Here is a 6,964-nt window from a genome sequence, read left to right on the forward strand (position 1 = left end):
GAGAGAGAGAGAGAGAGAGAGAGAGAGAGAGAGAGAGAGAGAGGAGAGAGAATGTTTGCTTCTGGATGACCACCTGAGTCTGCGTCAGCACATGTGTGAGAGTGCACGTCTATGTGTGTATACACATGCTTGTGATTCAGCATCCTTCATCCCTGGTTCAGGTCCCATGGGCTCAAGGAGTCCCCTCTCTAGCATGTGTGTTGAGAGTCGCCCATAGTCAGACCTGGTCACCCTGGGCATGCAGGCCCTGACCACACCTCTTTGCTTCCTGTTTGCCACAGGTGCAGAGCCAGTGCTACAGCCTCTTCAGAGGAGCATCTCAGGCGTAAGTAAAATTTCAGCTTCCTTATTGGCTCAGGCTCACCACCACCCACAGCATGATCCCATGGGGGAGGAGTCTCCAATTTAGTGTGTGCTCCCGGGCTCTAGGAGAGAAGATTCCTGAGATGGCCCCAGTGCCTTATGCTTGGCACCTCTGGGTGGAGGGTCACTTGGTCTGCCTGTACCCGTGCTGTGGCAAGGAGTAGCCGAGGTAGATATCGTTGGGGGTGGAGGGAACAGGAGTTTGGATGAGGTGATACTGAGCCCCACCTTCAAGGGGGTCTAAAGAGAGGATAACTTCCGTGTGTGTGTGTGTGTGTGTGTGTGTGTGTGTGTGTGTGTGTGTGTACGCACACACTGCTGGGAATGGAAAGGTGCTAATGCTGAGCTCTACCACGAGCTACGGCCCCAGCTTCACGGGAGGTTCTATTTGAACAGAACTGAAAATGTTCAGTGAAGTTGTGAGTGAATCTCTTGAGTTGCTGATGCTCGTCACCCTGATGGTCCTGGGGTTGATGCTGGCCAGGCCATCTCATCCCTGTCCCCTGCTGTGATGAACCACATGGACAGTATTTTTGCTGAATCACTGGGGAGTAAGTCACAAGTGGGGTGCCCCTTCCCCGAGTCCTTCATGTATTTCCTAAGAGCAAGGCCATTGTCTTATGTAACCACAGCCCGGGACATTTAACATTGACATAGTTCTCATATCTAATCAGCGGATTGTCTTGGTACTACACCTTGCTTTCTCTTCTCTTTAATGTTTCCCCCCCCCTTCTTCAAGTTCAGAATCCTAATAGTGCCTGCAAGAAGGACTTGTTTTCAGGCTGATTTAGCTGGTTTGGAACTTGGGATTCAAAGTCCTTTAATCTTGACATCTACTAAGGAACACTGGAGTGCGTATGCGCGCTCTGGAGATCATTCCAGGTTCAGGTTCTTGCCCTGTAATCTGGTTCCAGGTTCAGGTCCTTGCCCTGCAATCTGTCCTGCCACTTGGTTGATCTTGTGACCCACTTGTGGACCCTGCTCTCAAGTTTGAGAGCTCTACCTTCCCAGATAGAGATTTCTTAATATCTAATCTCCTCCTCCTCCTCCCACTCCACACTCCTCTCTCTTTTTCTCTCTTCTTTTTCATGGCTCTGGGGGTCGTTGCTTTTCAGCATAAACAATGCTCCACCCTGAGCTGTTCTCTTAGCTTCCGAGGAAGTCTCTCACTGACACTGGGCTGGGGTATGGTCAATTTGGGGTCATCCCTGGGACTCTCACGAGAGACCCTTCTTACCTACCACTGTGGCCGGACCCAATTGCACTTTTTGGTCAGTTTCTGACCGAATGTGCTCCTGTATCAAAAAAAAGCCGACTGGAAACCATAGGTTCTCTGTTGTCAGATATGCCCATCCCCAGAGACTCAGAAGACCTCCCTCAGCAGCTGTTGAGTGGGCAGAGAACCTGTTCCATCCGTTATGCTCAGAGTCTCCACCTTAATGGTCACGTGTCAGGGACACTTACTGCCTGTGGGTACTAGACGTCCCTCGAAGCGTAACGCATTAGCTTGTTACAACCCCCTAGAGCCACGCTACAGCCTCAAGAGGTGCAGGAGGTAGGAGTTCTCGTTCATTCGGGAAAGATGGCAGATGAACAGGTAGAATGCTTACTGAGTGCCAGGCAAGGCCACATCTCTCAGGGGCTTGGATGCAGACCTTGAGAGCTGTTGTCTCCTAAGTACTGTTAGCAAGCAACTTGGGAAACTGAGACTTAGGGGTACCTTCCACGTTCTCGTAACCATGAACCCACTTGCCCAACTCTGGTGCCCACTTGGTGGCCCTGCCCCTCCTGATAGGTGGGGAGCCCCTTCTATCCCCAGCGACTTCCCTTTTCCAAGGTCTTCCTGCTGCTGGTTAATGAGCAGCCAAGGATAGTGGGAGCCAGGGAGGCCACTGCTCACTCTGAGGCTGGAATGTGAGTTTTGTTTCTAGATAAAGAGTCTTGTGCAAGTAGCTGGCCCCACAGGGCCTGGCAACCTCTGAGGCAGAGCATAGATGGCGAGCGTGCCGTTCCTCTTCGGCGCTGATTCCAGCTGCAGACCAGGCTACCCAGGCGGGCGCTTTGGCCCTCAGACTACCCCACACCTCTCTTGTGTAGCCATCCTGGCTTGCTATTTCTGAAAAGGCTCATGGCCTCCCCTCCACCCTCCACGTGGAGGTCAATGGGGTTTGCAGGGAGTATATTACACAGGGCTGAAACGCAGTCTGACTTCTAGGTGTGGCCCACTCCCACACATTCCTCGGGCATCCGGCCTTTGGGTTTCCATCCGAGAAGGGCAAGATATATCTTTTTAGCCTTAAGGCAGGTCCAAGTTCATTCCATGTCTGGGGGCTGGGATGTGGCTCAGTGGCCCTTTGTAATGCCTGGAGTGCCTTCTCTACAAAACAAAAAAGCTCTTAGCCCAGCCCCAGCCTGTGCTGGATGTGTGACCCCAGAGGGAGTCACTAACCATCTCTGAGCCTCATACTCACCTCTATAATGGAGTAGTTATATCAAGCCAAGAGAGCTGCAGTCCACTGCAGGACAGGGGTTGGCAGAACAGGTGACATGGACACGTGGTGAGCCCAGGGGAGCACAAAGTCGAGACTCATGGAAGGAGTCCCTAAGAGAGGCTGCATCCCCTCGATTGAAGAGGCAAGGCTTCCTCCCAGGGTGCTGTTCTCTGGGGTGCTAGGTACTCCTGCTTGCCTGTGGATACCAATGTCCTGCTCCCTGGAGGCCTCCACTGTGAAAAAATGCTTATTTATCATGTTTACTATGACTATAAAAGTCATGTTTTCAACACAGAAATACCAAAAGGGAAAACGTTACCATTTCTTTTTTCCCACCAGGCAGAGGTGACCACAGTATAATGGAGTGATGTGTGCATTCACACATGTGTCCATAAGCTGATCCTTGTGGAACATGTGTGTCATCCTACCACAGGGAGGCTGGGGCATGAAGGCCTCTCTCCCAGGCTCTATTTAGCTTAGGAATTTAAGGCCAGTTAGGGCTGCAGAATAGGACCCTGGGTTGTTTGGTTATTTAGTTTAGGTTTTTTTTTTTTTCTTTCTTTCTTTTTTTTAAGATAAAAGATCTGAAAGCAGGCCATGGTGGCAGAGGCAGAGGCAGAGGCAGAGGCAGAGGCAGAGGCAGAGGCAGAGGCGCAGAGAGGCAGAGGCAGAGGCAGAGAGTCAGAGGCACAGAGAGGCAGAGGCACAGAGAGAGAGAGGCAGAGAGGCAGAGGCACAGAGAGGCAGAGGCACAGAGAGAGAGAGAGGCAGAGAGGCAGAGAGGCAGAGAGGCAGAGAGGCAGAGGCAGAGGCAGAGGCAGGCAGATCTCTGAGTTTGAGGCCAGCCTGATCTAAGGCTCTATAGAGACGGGAGAAACCCTGCCTAGAAAAACAAACACCAAGCCAAACCAAAAGATAAAAGATCTGGAATCCTGCTGTGTTGTCTGGGCTGGGCTGCAACTCACTCACTTGCTCTAGCCCTTCCTCTGCCTTGGCCTCCTGAGGTGCTGGGACCACCAAGATCTGGCTAATGGTTTTCCTCTTGAATGGAGACATGTGGAAGCTGGAAAAACATTTTTAAAACAATACTTGAGGCAGTGTGTGTGTGTGTGTGTGTGTGTGTGTGTGTGTGTGTGAAGCCCCAGGAGGTACATTTCCATTTTCCTGCCTTTTTCCTTGGCTAGACCCTGAGTGTTTTGGGGGCTTCCTCAGTCTTTCTCTAAAGCCTCCATCCTGCCACGTGGCTCCTTGTTGGTGCTGGACTTCCATCCCAGCTTATCTTAAACAGACTGCCTCCACCTCCCTACCCTACCCCCTGGCTCCCAGACCTCCAGTCTCTATTCCCATCCTGGAAGCAGTCACTTACTCAGATTTACAGCTAGTCTGCCTTGGGAATTTTCTTTAATCTCTAACAAAACTGTCCTCTTTGAATTTAAACAAACAAACAAACAAAAAAGTGATCCAGGAGTGCTGACACATGTCTATGATCCCAGACTTTGGAGCCTGAGGCAGGAGGATAACTAAAAATTGGAAGCCAGTCTGGGCTACATAGGGAGTTCCAAGGCTCTTGAGGAAAGCATTTATTTAATCCCCAAGTGAGAACTTGTTTTTAGTTACGCTCGCCAATAAAACACTCCACAGTGAACAATGCCCCGCTTCTATTTTTTTTTTATTGCAATAAACTATATATAATGTGTAATTAATTGGTCGTCACTCTTGGGAGGGGGATGGGTGCTGGGAATGGAACTCGAGGCGACAGCAGTCTGGGCACCGTGTTCCATCCACTCTGAGACTCACCTGAGCCCCACTGTAGTCACTCTGCCTTCAGGGCTCAGTGGGGGTGACAAGCTCTGAGCTTTTCTGTCTGATGCCCTGACCATATCTGCACATGGCTATATCTTACACCTTGATGCAATGAACTGGTCCTCCCCTTCCCCACAAGGGGATGGGGACCCTGGGTGTGTGCTCGCCTCAGATTCTGCTACTTAGATGCACTTCTACACCGGGCTACCCATTTTAAAGATGTGCAGACTCCCGGGGTCGAATCCCTGATTCTCCAGAGACCATACTCTTTGACATTAGTGACAGCTTTGGGGTACTAGAAGAAAGTGGCAGCCCTTCTCTAGGGACAATTCTGCCTTTGGGGCCTCAGAGAAAAAAAATTAAACCATCACACCCTAGACCTGTCCTTACCTAGCCCTCCTCATTGGGAGAAGACTAGAAAATCCCAGAAAAGGCTGGGCTTGGTGGCACACGCCTTTATTCCCAGCACTTGGGAGGCAGAGGCAGGTGAATTTCTGAGTTCGATGCCAGCCTGGTCTACAGAGTGAGTTCCAGGACAGCCAGGGCTATACAGAGAAACCCTGTCTCGAAACACCCCCTCCCCCCCCCCCAAAAAAGAGAAAATCCCAGAAAAACAAAACCAAAAACCCATCAACACTGGGAAATTAAAACCAAACTCTACCCTCTAGTAACCCTGAATCCATTCTTGCCACGTATGGCCGTTGTCAAAATGGGCATGAAGTCATGCATTGCAGCCTTCTGGGAGGGTCAGGAAAGAAAAACCAAAAGTTTTTGGTACAGTGACAGGCATATAGTAATTGCTCAATAAACCTTAGCTGTCATTGCTACACCTTCCTGCTGCTGGTATGATTGGGCTCTACTGTTTTGGGTAATCCAGGACACACAGGCAGAGCTCTAGATTTCACAATGCTTTTTGCATTGGTACTCCCATAGTCATCTAAGATAACTCTTACTGCCCCATGCCACAGGTGGGAAAACTGAGGCCCCAGAAAGCAGTGATGATCTCTGGCTCTTGTTTTCCATGCTGGGACATGAGCTTCCTCACAAATGCCAGGGCTGGCTGGCAGGTCATCTATCCTGGCCATATTTGTGGCCAGAAAGCTTGGGCCTCTTTGACAGTGCCCCAGGTAAAGTTTTTTGGTCCTGATGCTCTATCCCAGCAGGGGTCAAACGGGAATTCTGTCAAGGAAAAGGTCTCTTCAGGAACAGTCTATCTCTTGGAGATCAGAGATGCTCTCCACTCTTGAGAGAAGTTTGTGGGAGGTATTTCTACTTGCTCACCTGTTTGTTATCAGCCTGGTCTGCAGAGGGAGCTGGCTTCAGACTCCCCTGCAGGAGATCACCCATGGTATCTTGCAGAGGGGCCTTAGGCAGCTGCTCTACCTCTCTGGGCTTCTTTTCCCCATGAAAACAGAGGAGGTGGGTCATATGTTTCCAGATAAGCGTTTGGGGTGACAATGACCAGACAAAACCCCACCATCACTTAGGGGCTGCATGCACTGTTACAAGTCTCCTCCCCTCTTTTTGCCAAGTGCTCTTGTCTGTAAACCACGTGCCCTGTGAGATCTGTGGATCGAAAGGAAACACGGATCCTGCCCAGGTCCCGGTCCCTGCTCAGCCCCAGCTTGGCTTGGTGGGACACCTCTGTAGGGTCACAGCTCCCAATCCCACTCTTGGTTTTTTTTTGGCTGGCATTCCTCTGTCCATCGTTTCCCAGGCTGAATCTTTGCCTCCAGGGTTATCCCTCGACTCTCAACCATCCCTGCACCCCTGCCCTTCATCCCTCTTCTTGTTCTCGCTGTTTTCTGATACCAGTTTTTATCTGGGACCCTTGATCATTCCTCTTGCAGAGCCTTCTCTTGTCTTGTGGGAAGAATGCCACAATCGATTAGCAATGTCTGTCAGGGGAGCAGGCTAGCAGAAGGTGGAATACATATCGTTTGTGTAATGGACACCTGAAGGGGGAAAGCCCAGAGGACTTCAAAAGGTCTCCCTAGCCAGCAGGAAAGAGGCTTCTTGGGGGTGGGAAGAAGAGAAGGAGGGACCTGGGGAAGGAGGGTGGACACCTTGTTTCTCACACCAGGCAGCCTGAGTATTCAAACTCTCACATTATACTGTGCTTTGTGTTTTGTGCTGGGGTGTGAAGGACACAGGGATCCTTTGGGACACTGGATAGGGTTGCCAGATAAAATACAGGGCACTGACTCCGTGAGAATTCACATGTATCACTCTGTAAGCCACTCCGTGAGTCCTTTGCAAGAACGGCAAATAGTTTTAATTCAGCCCCAGTTTGGTCCCCCCCCCCC

The 6,964-nt window shown here is 50.7% G+C and overlaps 1 protein-coding gene across 2 annotated transcripts in view; it reads left to right on the forward strand.

Moving 5' to 3' along the window:
• Slc6a6 (solute carrier family 6 member 6) overlaps positions 1-6,964 on the forward strand; it is a 75,054-nt gene that overhangs the window by 14,426 nt on the left and 53,664 nt on the right. For both annotated transcript variants that reach the window (XM_021188845.1, XM_029535398.1), the window contains exon 2: positions 282-325. The gene's annotated coding sequence lies outside the window, so the exon portion shown is untranslated. The remainder of the gene's footprint in view (positions 1-281; positions 326-6,964) is intronic.

The sequence above is a fragment of the Mus pahari genome, chromosome 2 (genome assembly GCF_900095145.1).
Source record: "Mus pahari chromosome 2, PAHARI_EIJ_v1.1, whole genome shotgun sequence".
Classification (NCBI taxonomy): domain Eukaryota; kingdom Metazoa; phylum Chordata; class Mammalia; order Rodentia; family Muridae; genus Mus; species Mus pahari.